This window comes from Macrobrachium rosenbergii, chromosome 39, assembly GCF_040412425.1.
Source record: "Macrobrachium rosenbergii isolate ZJJX-2024 chromosome 39, ASM4041242v1, whole genome shotgun sequence".
In the NCBI taxonomy this organism is placed as follows: Eukaryota; Metazoa; Arthropoda; class Malacostraca; order Decapoda; family Palaemonidae; genus Macrobrachium; species Macrobrachium rosenbergii.
The window spans coordinates 8,656,142-8,670,879 of NC_089779.1; the positions used below are offsets into that span (position 1 = coordinate 8,656,142).

Consider the following 14,738-nt stretch of genomic DNA (forward strand, 5'->3'; position numbering starts at 1 on the left):
TTTATCTTTAGCGTGTAGCGGGACTAGCAAATATTCAATCATTTAAACAAGATTTGTATTTCCAGAAATACTATATCACTCCAGACATTTCTAAACCTTCACATATTTGTTATCAGTGTAGATTATCTATCTACAATAGGCAGGAAGGAAGAGGTATTTGGATAGATGCTGAGATGAAAACTTTGGTTGCCCAAGCATTGGGCATGCATAGATGCAAGTGGTTTAGTTTCTTTTTACTATCATTGTCTCTACTGAATCCTACTGTCTAGGACAGGCAATGTTGCTGTTGTTGTAGATCAAGCCACCCTTTTGCTAGCGCGGCCTCTTGCTCCTGGAGCAGCCTGTACAAATACAGGGTTCGAAGAAGTGAAACTTCGGCATCAGAGAACAAGCCCAAATTTCATTCTGATCAAGTCATTAAAACTACAAAAAATCACACCTGAGCAATTTGTAACCCAAGCCCTGGGAATAACATTGGTATGTATGTAATACAAGTGAGGGACTCAAGCACGAACAAGGGTGCTCATAAATTCAGAGACTTGAGTTTATAAGTAAAGAAGAAAGAGAGAAGAAGAAGTACCTTTATTGTTCATTACTGGCATTGCAAGGTCAATCTCTTATGACAGTCATCTTTAAGGTAATATATAGAAGGTAATATCTTTAAGGTAACATAATATTATTTAAGGTAATATATATTAAGTTGCTATATTTCGAAATGTAAAGTAAGAAAACAGGGTACCTAATGAGTGAACCTTTCTTGAAGTATATAAGCACAGAAATATATACTGATAACGACTGATAAATCATTAGCAGATGAGATTAAAACGGTGAATATATAAAAGTCAAAATGGGAATCAATGCAGAATCGGTTGCTGAATGAACTGTTTCACAACCGCAATGCAAAGCGAAGTCTCCGTTAGCCTTGACCAAGAACTTGAAGACCGTCTTGTGTCTGAACGACAGAAATCTAAGAGCTTATTGATTGACCGACCGCGTACATTGTCCGCACTGCATGGGTAACACTGCACAGGATTCCGAATCATAGACGATACAACTCCTGGTTGTCTTACTCTAAAGCACTTGAAAAACATCAAGCTACTAGAAATCTAGATACTGTTATCAAAGCTACCTTTATGTAGAATGATAAAGTTGTTAGTTACACATCCCATAGAACCTTTGTTCTAATGTTATGGGGCTGTTGTTCAATCTAGATATTGTTCATTCTGGACATCAGCAGCCTCCCTGGAGCAGGTTCATTTTCCCCCAATACTGACAATTATAATTCTCACCTTAGCAGGGAGGTATCATGACTGGCTCCCTTTGACAAGGAGCTTCCATATTCACCCTAAGTCCTCATCTGAAGTTGTGCGTGCTAGTCATTTTGCGGTGCTTCAAGCAACCACTGTACCACCTGTCAGACTATGGAACTGCCTCCTGACTCTAATACTCGTAAGAGTGAAAGTAGTAATAAGATATTTATTTGACTCTAAAGTAGTAATACTACTTTAAAGGGCCAAGTACATGTCGGTTTTCTAACTTATATCTTTTCATATACAAGTATTTTAAACCCTTCTCTGGATTTGCTTTTGTTAGTTTATGTATTTGATATCTTTCCTTACTATTTTTCTTCACATATGACATTCGTTTCTTCAGTTAGCTTTGCAAGTTAATGATCTTTCTTAATAATAATAATAATAATAATAATAATAATAATAATAATAATAATAATAATAACAACGAATTGACATTAACCAGTCTAATGCCAAAAGCAGATGTGATGAGCTCACTAATTATGCTACCCAGGTTCAAATGAAATAAAAGGGTGGGGTGGGGAGGGAGAAGTCAGTGGGTATAACTGACACCAAAATGAAAAATTATATTTAAATGTCATTCAAACTTTGCTGTTTTACACACGCATACATACATACATACATATATAGATACCATATGTTATATATATATATATATATATATATATATATATATATGTATATATATATATATATATATATATATATATATATATATATATATATATATATATATATATATATATATATATATATATATATATATATATATAGAGAGAGAGAGAGAGAGAGAGAGAGAAAGAGAGAGAGTGAGCAACAAATACTCCTTAATACTGAATTCTTTTTGCGCTGGGATATCTTACACCCAAGGGGAATTATAACTGATGCATGAGCCCTGGCAGGAGAGATGCACATATTAATCATAATTCCCATTAATATCGACATTTTTCGTTGCCTCCTTAAAAATTATAAATAGTTAAAAAATTCATAATTTTTACAAACCTAGTTATAGAATTGGGAATCATATTTTTTTGCAGTTGTAACAGATAATTTATATACTCTGTAGACAAAAATACTCAGTTTCAAAAAGAAGTAAAATAGAAGAAATTTCATTATTGCAGAAAAGCTCATTTTACCACTGCTGCAGCCAGTGAATCAAGATCTTAAAACCTAAGGAATAAGATTATCACTGGGTAGGCATTAATTAGAAACGATTTAGTAAAACATGACCACTAGAAAACAGCTCAGTCTATCAAGATTAACATCATATTTTGTCATTTCTACCGCATTTTTTTGTTGTCAGTAACCTGTTTAATTCAAATGCAGGTTTGATTAGGATGCGGGAAGGAATATTCTCGAATTAACGATGGCAAGCGCCTTAGAGCGAAGAACAGAAAGTGCAATGCAATTCAGTCATGTCGTGCATTTAAGAAATATCCATGACAGCAAGGTATGATTTTATATACTCGTAATTTACGGTTAGGTCTCAATTTTCTTCGTGTCAGGAGGGGTAATATTACGGGATTAAAAGGCGCCGCTGACCTTTGCAGAACATTTAGATTTTTCTGAATAAAAGGTTTCAGAACTGTATTCAGGTCTTATAATAATTTAGCAAATGAAAATATTTTCGCAGTGTAATTTGCGTAAAATTATATAGCATTATACCTTGGATATGAATGTGTTGACACGTACGGTATGCAATTGTGTCTTCCACTAACTAGAGTGAGGTGTTGGATTATTACGTATAAGCAGGTACTGCATATGTAGAGTATTATGATACACACACACACACACACACACACATATATATATACACACATATATGTAAATGCAGATGTATAATTATATAAATATATATGTGTGTGTGTTTATGTATATGTGCGTGTGTATACGCTCATGCATGTAAGTGTAAATGGTGCAGATTCAGTACATATGCAGTATTCAAGTACATGGCACTCATAGAACACATAAACAAACACACACACACACACATATATGTATATATATATATATATATATATATATATATATATATATCATAATACCGTACTTGTGTAGTACCTGCTTATACGCAACAAACCAACAGATCACTCTACTTAGTGGAAGACAAAATTGCTTACTGTACGTGGCAACACTTAACAGATATCAAAGGCGTGTTACGCAAATTACCCCGCAAAAATCCTTACATTTGTTAAGTCATTATATGAACTGAATACAGTTCTAAACTTTTTCATTCAGAAAGATCTGAATGTTTTGCAAAGTTCAGCGACCTCAACGGCACCTTTTAATCCTGTGATATTAACCTTCCTAATGCAAAGATAATTTAAAGACATAACCATAATTTGTATAAAATCATACCTGGCTGTCATGTACCCCGCTCGTATATTTCTTAAATACACAGTAAGACTGAATTGTATTGCAATTTATGTTCTTTGCACTAAGGAAGTGACCATCATTAATTCCAGAATATTCGTTCATAATGTCTAATTAAATGTGAATTGGAGCTAAATAGGTTTTCACAACAATAAAAACGCAGCTGTATAATTTACCAGATGTGATGTTAATCTTGATAGACTGAGCTGTTTTCTAGTGGTCATGTTTTAATAAATCGTTTCTAATGAATGCCTACTCAATGATAATCTTATTTCTTAGGTTTTAAGATTTTGAATCACTGGCAACAGCAATAGTAAATTCAGCTTTGCTGCAATAAAGAAATTTTTTTATACTTTGCATGTATATAAAACTGAGTACTGTTGTCTACAGAGAGTATATTAAAAGTTATCCAAATGCAGTTATTTATTGCAACTCTTTAAAAAAGAGGTTTCAGTTTCTATAATTAGGTTTTGGGAAATTGATGAAATTTATAACTATTTATAAATTTCAGGGAGTCAAGGTAAAATGAGGTCGATATTAAGGGGAGCTATGATTAATACGTGCATCTCCCCTGCCAGGACTCATGTACTTATCAATTATAATTCCCCCTTGGATGTAGGAGATTTCAAGGTAAAGTGAATTCGATATTAAGGAGTATTTGTGGATCTCTCTCTCTCTCTCTCTCTCTTCAACACATATATATATATATATATATATATATATATATATATATATATATATATATATATATATATATATATATTTTGTGTGTGTGTACATATGTATGTAAACAGCAAGTTTGAAGGACATTCAAATATAATTTTTCTGTTGGTGTCAGTTACACCCACTGACTTCTCGCCCCCTCCCCCACCCCACCCTTTACTTCATTTGGACCTGGGTAGCACAATTAGCGCGGTCATCGCATCTGCTTTTGGCATCAAACTGAACATATCAATTCAGTATTATTATTATTATTATTATTATTATTATTATTATTGTTATTATTATTATTATTATTATTGAGAATAAAAGCCAATAAATGAACCGAATGCCATATGTGAAGAAAAATAGTAAGGAGCAATAACAAATAAATAACAAAATAATAATAGCCAGTCCAGAAATGTATAAGGCAGAGATATAAGTTAGAAAACAGAAATGTACATAACGCATTAAAGTAGTGTTACTACTTTAGAGTAAAGTAGTTATGTCATTACTACTTTTACTGATACGAGCATCAGAGTCGGAAGGCAGTTCCATAGTCTGACAGTATACGAAATGCAACCCGTCTGTCGACTAAGGCGGTACAGTGGATGCTGAAGGTTGACAAAGCGAGTAGCACGCACTACTTCTTGAAGTGCAGGCTCGAAGGTGAATGTGAAAGTTTCCTGTTCAAAGAGAGCCACACATGATATTCCGTTCCAAGATCAGCATTATAGTTCTCATTATTGGAGAAAAGGAACGATTCACTTGGAGCAATTCACTCTTAAAAGTGGAAGCTTCAGGGAGGCTGCTGGCATCGAGATTGAACAATATTCCAATAACATTAAAGCAAAAGATATGAAGCCTAAGCATATGTCACTAATAACATTTTCATTCTGTATATAGTAAGTCTAGATAACATAATCTTGATTTCTGGCAGTTTGACGAGAAGGAAAATTATGAGTTGAAGGTAGCACTAAGTGTCCTCTGTGATCCGGAATCACGTGCAGCGTTACCTCTGCAAATCTTGCAGTGCGGACAATGTACGTGGTCTGCCAATCAATAAAGGTTTAGATTTCTGTCGTTTAGACGCAAGACGCTCTTCAAGTTCTCGGTCAAGGCTAACGGAGACTTAGCTTTGCATTACAGTTGTGAAGCAGTTCATTTAGGAACCGATTCTGCCCTGATTCTCGTTCTTTTAGTTTTATGTATCTATTGTTTTCATCTCATCTGCTTATGATTGATGTCAGTTGTTACCAATATATATTTTTATGTTTATAAACGTCAAGAGAGGTTCACTCTCTTAGTATTCTGTTTTCTTATTTTGTATTTCGAAACTGTAAACTACTTTAAAGATGACCGCCATAATAAGTAGATTTTGCCAAGCCGGTAATGAACAATACAGTTACTTTAATTTTTCTCCCTCGTCTTTTCTTAAAAATCAAAGCACTTTACTATTCCGGTGCTCCCACTTCCAAAGAGAAAAATACGTACATACATACACACACAAACATATCTTGCTGACTAACTATCTATCTGTTTTTCTACGAATCTCTCTCTCTCTCTCTCTCTCTCTCTCTCTCTCTCTCTCTCTCTCTCTCTCTCTCTATATATATATATATATATATATATATATATATATGTGTGTGTGTGTGTGTGTGTTTGTATGTATATGTATGTACACACGCACACACACACACACACACATATATATATATATATATATATAGTAATAAAATCCGAGTGGATCTTGTTTGTCCTTCCCGGGTGAGAGAAGGGGAGACATGACACAGCCACCCTCCGCCTGCAAACCCGTTTGTCCGTCCCGGATGGGGGCGGGTAGGTAGGGGAATGGGAGGGTAGGGAAGACATCCACCCTCCTCATGCAAACCTGTTTGTCAGCCCCGGGTGGGTGCGGGTTAGGTAGGGGATCGGGAGGGTAGAGGAGACAGCAGCACTGGGTTCCAGCACGCGCAGCTTGAGCAAGCAAGCTCGTATATATATATGTATATATATATACAGTATGTATATATATATACATGTGTGTGTGTGTGTGTGTGTATATATATAAAACTGACTGGGCAAGTCAGACTCCGCCCTAACAAATAGATTTAAAAGAAGAATTATTGAAAGGTTATATCCTTTACTCTCATTGTTTACTTACCTGATTTACTTGTAAACACAAGCAGTTCCACCTTTGACTTCTTATTTGTTTATTCAGTCTTTTTCTCTCTCCATTTTTTTTTCTATTTTTGGATGGTTGATGATATCCGTCAATCCGTGATTCCAGCAGCTCGACCGATTTGTATAATGCGGGTTCTTTTGTTTGCTCGGTTTGATGACGCCGTCGATTAAATGGTTTCACAATCGTCCCGGTTTAGCCTAAATGGAAATACTTATTATATATGTCCCTATCACTTTTAAAATTGGTATGCCTGTGTCTAAATTAAAGTTTCATTTCAGGACACACACATGTATATATGTATATATATATATATATATATATATATATATATATATATATATATATATATATATATTTGAATATGCGTCAGACCTGGCACTCTAGTATAGTATTACAGTATAGGACTTAGTTTGTCGTTTTAAATCTTTAATATGGCGCATGATGACGACAAGGCATTGGGTGAATTTAAATCTTTTTCTAGAGAACGAAAATCACCACTAAATTTCATGAAATTAAATTGCTTTAGCTGCTCAAATTAAAAGAATTCAGAGTCCACTAAGCAAGGCAGAACTAATTCTATGGAGACAAGGGCAGTAACGACATAATTGTCAGAGTAAGAATCAGGAATGAAAAACTGAAGGAAAACGTGATGTAATAATGGGAAAACATTTTATGCAGAATGATAATGTTCCTAAACTAGGGAGAGGAAAGATGACGCTTTACTGAACAACTTGAAGTCAATATCAGGAAGGCTACACGAGGAAGGGGGGAAGACGTAAGCTGAATGTGAGAATGTACATATGTATGTTTGTATGCATATATAGCTCCAGGATAAAGCATTGGGCTATAGTTTGACTTTTGGGTTGCAGAACTCCAGTTGATCTAGCTGTAAATGGTACCATTGTCAGCTGGGTCAAGAGAAGTGTAAAGGACTAGCAGGGAACTAGAGGGCTTTGTCCCTATGGTGTACCAACCATTCTACAGGGGAAATAGTGGTATGGTGAAAAAATACACTACATATATATATGTATATATATATACATATACACATATGTGAAAGTAGAATTTTTCACGAATACAATAGCGGACATGCGCATTCAAATATTCACGCATACATACATACATACATACGCCCCACGGACGAAAATATCCCAATCGATAACACGTCTCGTGCAAGTCATCCCAACGGCAATGGAATGTCATCCGGAGGGATCCTTGCAATCTCCTGCTGCAACAGGAGTAACAGGAATAAAAGCGACAAGAGAGATGGAAAAAAGTAAAAGGCAAGAAACGTCTCGTCTCAGCTGCGGACGTAATGGGAAAACAGATCGACACTACTCTCTCTCTCTCTCTCTCTCTCTCTCTCTCTCTCTCTCTCTGAGAGAGTAATGGGGTCCCGAAATCTGGGGTGTTGGTGGGGTGGGGTGCAAGACAACAACAGAGACACTCGGAAGAGATTCGGTTAATCATCGGATGAAGAAATGAATTCGTGTTGATTGGGGAGGGAATGGGTAAATAACAACGTGGCTGGCGAGATGGGGCGGGGCAGAGATTGGGAAGAAATGAAAATAGGGCGTTGTTCTGTGAGTTTGATGGATGAGGATTTATATTATTTACTCATGCATGAGTAATTAATATCAATTTTCATTCACCTTATGTATTAATTACCTATGACTGAGTAAGTTCATTACCTATGAAGGTTAATGAATGAATAGAAATAAGCTGAGAGCTGAAACCACAATAACACATTTTTTCTTCTCTATCTTTCATAAGATTTGTTGTCTAATTCAATAAAAAATGACTTATAGGTTATCGAACTCTGTCACTTATCATTGGCATGCACCAGGAAAACATATTTGTAATCTTTACAGTTGACAGAACATCAATACTTAATTTTGAAAACAGTGACAATATTCGGCTGGTTATACTGTATGTCAAACGGTCCTTTTGTGAGACTGTGAACATTACATGAAGTGAATTCTGCTGACTGTAACTTACCAAGTAACCGAGAAAAGATGAAGGAAGGAAGAAAATTGTTTCTATATTTTGTAACCGCTTTGCCCATATCTTTATTCGAGCGCTTGTGATGTTCGGCAGTTCTTCATTGGTGGGGTGGGTAGAGCTTTCGGCTAGCACGCTGTTGGCCCAGCGTTCGACTCTCCGACCGGCCAATGAAGAATTAGAGGAATTTATTTCTGGCGATAGAAATTCATTTCTAGTCATAATGTGGTTCGGATTCCACAATAAGCTGTAGGCCCCGTTGCTAGGTATCCAGTTGGTTCTTAGCCATGTAAAATAAATCTAATCCTTCTGGCCAGCCCTAGGAGAGCCGTTAACCAGCTCAGTGGTCTGGTTAAACTAAGATATACTGTACTGTGTGGTGTTCGGCTAAGTTGAATTAGAGAAGTTCTAAGAAGTTAGGGCAAAGATTAGGGAAGCAACTATGACGTTAGATACAGTTTAGGGTAGTGCAGCCTAGGTTAGGTCAGGCAGCTGTGATGCTAGTTCACTCTGGATTATATCACGTTCAGTAATTCGGGAGGGGTCAAGCAGATGCGATGTTAGGTTACGTGACATTAGGCCCAATTAAGTTTGGCTGAGTTTAGAATATAAAAATTTTAGTGCCTGATACGATAATAGGTGAGTATTTATAAAAAAAAAATATTCTTTTAATTTTGATACATTTTAATCTTAATGAAAATCTCATGGCAAACCACAACGTTTTCCTAACCGAATCACACTAATGATCTCCCGTTCCATCAGCTATGTTTTCCAGGAAGAATTACTTTTTAGTTTTCCATATATTCCAGACATCAAGCAAACCTATCAGCAACGAAGAAATATGAGTGAAAGAATTAAAATTTCATTGTCGTCGTCTTACTTTCAGATATTTTAATTTAATCGTCGACGTGTTATTTCCACAGTTTCAGTAAAAGCATTTTCCATTCTGATATATATTCTAGGCATAGAAAAGCCTCCCATCAATAAAAAAAAAAAAAGTTTTCGAAAACAAGTTCAGAAAACAAGGCAAAGCACCGGGGGCGAAACTGGGAGCCGGAATTGGCAGATATAACACTTTGGGAAATAGATCGCTCGTTTTGAGAGGGGTTTATTTCGAGCCTTATTGGCAGCAGATGAATAAACATCAATTTTCTTTTAACATTCTCGCTTATTATATCAGTATTTTGTTATGACATGAGGTGACACTTATGCTTAAAGTGATACTTAACTTTTTCACTCATTCCTTGGTTTCTGTTCTTTCATTCACATCATGTTTTATTGTTGTGTGTGTCGTGTGTCTTTGTTTATTATTTTTTTGTCAGTCTTGTAACTCGTTGGGTTTTGTTCGTCTTATGGCAGTATTTACGATTCAGAAAGAAAACTAGTACAATCTTTCTCTCTTTGGATATTAATATTCTTTGACATAATTTAATGATTGAGTACTTAAGCTAGAAATTCTTTTTCCCTCCTACGAACTTAACATTTCATTATATGGTGTAAACATTAAACATGTGATATACTCTATACTCTTTCACTATTATTCATTCTCTCTCTCTCTCTCTCTCTCTCTCTCTCTCTCTCTCTCTCTCACTGCTTCGCTTTTCATGTTGCACCGCCTGTTTGATCATCGCGTCTTTTACAGATTACTTCTCGTGTTTTTCAAATTAATTCTGGCATAATATCCTTCTCTTTCATTCTGTTTTACCTCTGTCCCTCACTCCTCCTGCCTAGTCATTTTTCCTCACCCGTCAAGTGAGGACGTGAAGATTAAGAGAATGAAGGTTAAGAAAATGAAGTTTAAGAAAATTAAAATTAATAAAATGAGGATTAAGAAAATGAAGTTTGATAAAATGAAAATTAAGAAAATGAACATAAAGAAAATGAAGCTTAAGAAAAGGAAGATCAAGAAAAGGAAGATTAAAAAATGAAGACCAAGAAAATGAAGATTAAGAAAATGAAGATCAAGAAAACGAAGCTTAAGAAAATGAAGCTTAAGAAAAGGAAGATTAAAAAATGAAGACCAAGAAAATGAAGATTAAGAAAATGAAGATCAAGAAAATGAAGCTTATGTAAAGGAAGATTAAAAAATGAAGATCAAGAAAATGAAAATTAAGAAAATGAAGATCAAGAAAATGAAAATTAAGAAAATGAAGATTAAAATCGTCTTACACTTTGCGTTTACGTTTATCTGCCTTTGCAGCTGATAAGTAAATACATAAATAGACGAAAGATTGAAAAATTATTAATTGCAGATATAAATGAAAGAAGTGAAATCGGATGATATTAAATGACTGAATGCCATCATGGTTTTTGTGGCCATACGCTCGAATCCATTTAGAGAAACAGTAAAGTTTACCGCACCTCGCCGGGAAAGTTATTCATTCCCATTCCATCTTTAGAGGAATATAAAAAGACATGTCTGAAGTTCGTGAAATAAAAAAAAAATAATAGTTTGAAATAAGAGAGAAATAAATGTCACGACGTCTTGAGTGCATTGAAATGAACTGAATGAAAAAAATATGATTGCTCGACAGAACTGCATATGGTCCGAAAAAAATGAAAAATTGAGGTGCTAAGTTCTTTGAAAAATACGAAGGACTATTCAAGGAACACAAAGGTCACTCAATTCAATTTCGTTGTAATGAAACCTTATAAATGCTGAGGTGTTAAAGAAAAGTTTGAAAGAAGCCACAAAAATTGGTCAATTCATTTTTATTTGATATTAAAGAAACGCAAGTATGAAGGGTCAGCTTTTTTGAAAACTGAAAAGAAGTTAGTAAAATGACAAAGACTGATTAATTCCACTACATTTTTTAGAATAAAGAGAGAGAGAGAGAGAATTGAGGTGCCGAGAAGTACTTTCGGTAGCACTTCGCCTTGAGATAAAAAGAGAGAAAATAAAGTTATAAACACGTGAGGTAAGAAAAGGGAATCAGTACCAGAATTCTTCCAGAAAAGAAAAGAATTATCCATTAAAAAGGAAACGGTAGAAAAAAAAAAGATCAAAAGAGTACGGGTATTTAAGATCAAGAAATCGATCTTTATGATTCTCAAGTTCTTCAGAGATGTATTTCTTTGTAGTACGATGACAAACGGGATGGAGACTAATCTGTTATGAGCGCGCGCATACTCATGCACACACAGACACACAAACACACACATGCGTGTATATACAAATATATATATATATATATATATATATATATATATATATATATATATATATATATATATATATATATATATATATATATCCATCCTCCTGTTAGCCTAAAATCCATCCTCCTGTTAGCCCTCTCAATAAGCCTAACACAAGATGAATAAATATAAATACACAGTGAAGTTGTTTGGTTACTTTTTGTGATATATATATATATATATATATATATATATATATATATATATATATATATATATATATATATATATATATATATATAAATACCCTTTGATGGTTATGGGTTAATGACAACCAATTGTTCATTAACAGAGTGATGCAGTTTTAAGATTATTCAGTTAAACATAATATAAACGGAATAATTTTGGCATTATTTTCCGCTGTTTAAAATGATTTCAAGCGACAGATTCTGCCAGAAATCGAAGTCAAAAACAAGAAAGCAAATGAGGGTTCTGGATTACACGCGTCAGCAGCAAAGGAAGTGAGCCATGGCTCATAAAAACAAAAAGAAATTACAAAACAAGTAATGGAGATACAAAGGAATAACATCCATCCTAATGGACAATGAACAACCATCCTGGCGTGTGGAAAATAACAGTGCGTGTGAAGGCGAAAATTGTTAAATAACTGTTTCAGTTTAAAGTACCAGTATTCTTTTCCCTGCCCCCACCCGGCAGCCTCCCCGCTCCCGAGGGCCTGAAATTACGATGAAGGGCAGTAAATGCAATGGTCGCCTGATTAGTCACAGGTTTACAATTCATGATTCGTTAAGTGATGGTGAGTTGGTCTTCTGCGCCATAGCCTGGCACCAAAAGTGTTGGTTTAATTACAGTAATGTGTGTGTGTGTGTGTGTGTGCATATAAAAGGGGATTAAGTGCGTTTTGCTCTGTTTACGTGTGTGCAGTATACAGGCATAAACGCGTTTTATATATATATATATATATATATATATATATATATATATATATACACACTATATATACATATATATATACAGTATATATATATATGCATGTTTATATATATAATGTATATATATATATATATATATATATATATATATATATATATATATGTGTGTGTGTGTGTGTGTGTGTGTGTGTGTGTGTGTGTGTGAGAATGAGAGACAAAACATAACCTTCTTGTTTCTTTATTCATATACTTATCTACATCAACCAGTTCTTCGTGGAGAAACCGAAAAATGATGAACGCAGCCAGAATTTTGCGCGATTCGGAAAATGCCTTGAAGACGTTAGAGAAAACTTCGTAGATCAATTCACAAGTCCTCTTAACTTTCATGCGCCTCGCGCATATGATTCCATTATGAATAGTCAAACACAATGAGTTACAGGATGAAGTTCTAAGCACTTTTTTCTTAAAACATGCGCTGAGTCGCATGTATACTCATATAATTGCATGAATAACACCTATAAGTATGCGTGGGCATATATATATATATATATATATATATATATATATATATATATATATATATATATATATATATATATGACTTTTTATCTATATATATATATATATATATATATATATGTTTTTTTATCTATATATATATATATATATATATATATATATATTATGTAATCTGCTTACTAAATAAACGGTTTTACATTTAAAAAATCCTTCTTTAATCGCAAGCACTCATCTTCCATTTTGTTTTTCAACTCATGAAACTACCAACGTGCGTGATTCTCAATGACAAGTTGTCCAGGTCACGCACTTGATCACTCACAGTAACTTTTTCCAAAGTTTCAGAGGAAGAAAGTTTGTTTCTTTTTTTTCTCCAGATCAGTATAGTAGATGCATCAGCTCACTTCAGTGACAAATTTCCTCTACTTTCCAAAAGTATTCGTCATAGTATTCCAACACTTGTTTTTATTTACCTGGAAATAACCTCGAAGCAACGAATAAAAACGTGCGAGGAAAGGAAAGGAAAAGACAAAGAGCCAAGAGGTGAAAGAAAAAAATAAAAAGTTGCGAGACAACTCTACGGATCGGCCTCGTCAATCGAGTGGAACAGGTGGAACGGCGCCACCCCAGTGAGGGAAAGATGTAGAGAGAGAGAGTGGGGAGAGGTGCCACGGATCGCGACCAGCTAACACTCGGTGCAACAGGTTACTGTCACTGTCATTTATACTGAAGCCTGGCACCCATGCGCACTTCGTAGCCACGTTACACCGCGCAGGCGCACTCCCACGTTTGGGGCAAGGATAGAGGAAGGGAAAGGGTATGGAAGAGAAAGGCTGATGACCGACGCGTGAGAAAACCAGCAGGATAATTTGATTGTAGATGTTAAAGATGTTAACAATCACTAACTTTTTACCATGAGATACAATCACGGCAGCATTGAGATCTGGGAGCCAATACTGGCCGATACAAATATGTTAATTTTTTTGATCTCCTCACCTTTGATGAGATGGAACATCATTGGGGTTTAAGCAGAAATTATGAAGGAAACACACAGGCGATTTTGAGTTTGGGAATTAACAGAAATGAAAATCGGTAAGGGGACAATAAACTTCAATCTGAAATTTAAAAACTCCCTTGGGAAAAATGGAGGTTTCAGATTTGGTCGCAATATTGGAATTTACGTTTCTTCTCCCTTCTTTTTTTTCATTTCCCTGTCTTTTTACCCTTTTTACTTTTCGTGTTCAACGGCATAATCATCATCATCAGGTTTCTGTATGACTTTTATCTTTTACGTTTTCAGCATCCGTTTCATCATCTGAATAATCATAATTAGTAATATATTTTCGACGTAATTTTTGGTGTATAATTTCCTTAATATATCTCCTCTTTAAATATATATATATATCATCGTCATCAAAATTTTCTACATTGCATACTTTATCTTTCAGTGTTTTACATCGTCATTCTTATTTAATATTCACGTTTTCTATTTTTTACTTTATCTTTCATTCACCTTTCTATATCTTCACAACCTGTTCCCCTTCAGCATCACCCTTACCATCG

General features: G+C 34.7%; 2 protein-coding genes across 3 annotated transcripts in view; one reads left to right on the top strand and one right to left on the bottom strand.

The window, feature by feature from the left end:
- The window catches only part of LOC136825712 (galanin receptor 2a-like), a 513,143-nt gene extending 499,255 nt beyond the window's left edge, over positions 1 to 13,888 (bottom strand). Inside the window, exon 1 of one of the 2 annotated variants that reach the window (XM_067082474.1) lies at positions 13,649 to 13,888. The gene's annotated coding sequence lies outside the window, so the exon portion shown is untranslated. The remainder of the gene's footprint in view (positions 1 to 13,648) is intronic. The other variant, XM_067082478.1, reaches the window with a different exon arrangement.
- LOC136825713 (antifreeze protein Maxi-like) overlaps positions 1 to 14,738 on the top strand; it is a 349,030-nt gene that overhangs the window by 92,320 nt on the left and 241,972 nt on the right. The gene's annotated exons all lie outside the window — the stretch shown is intronic.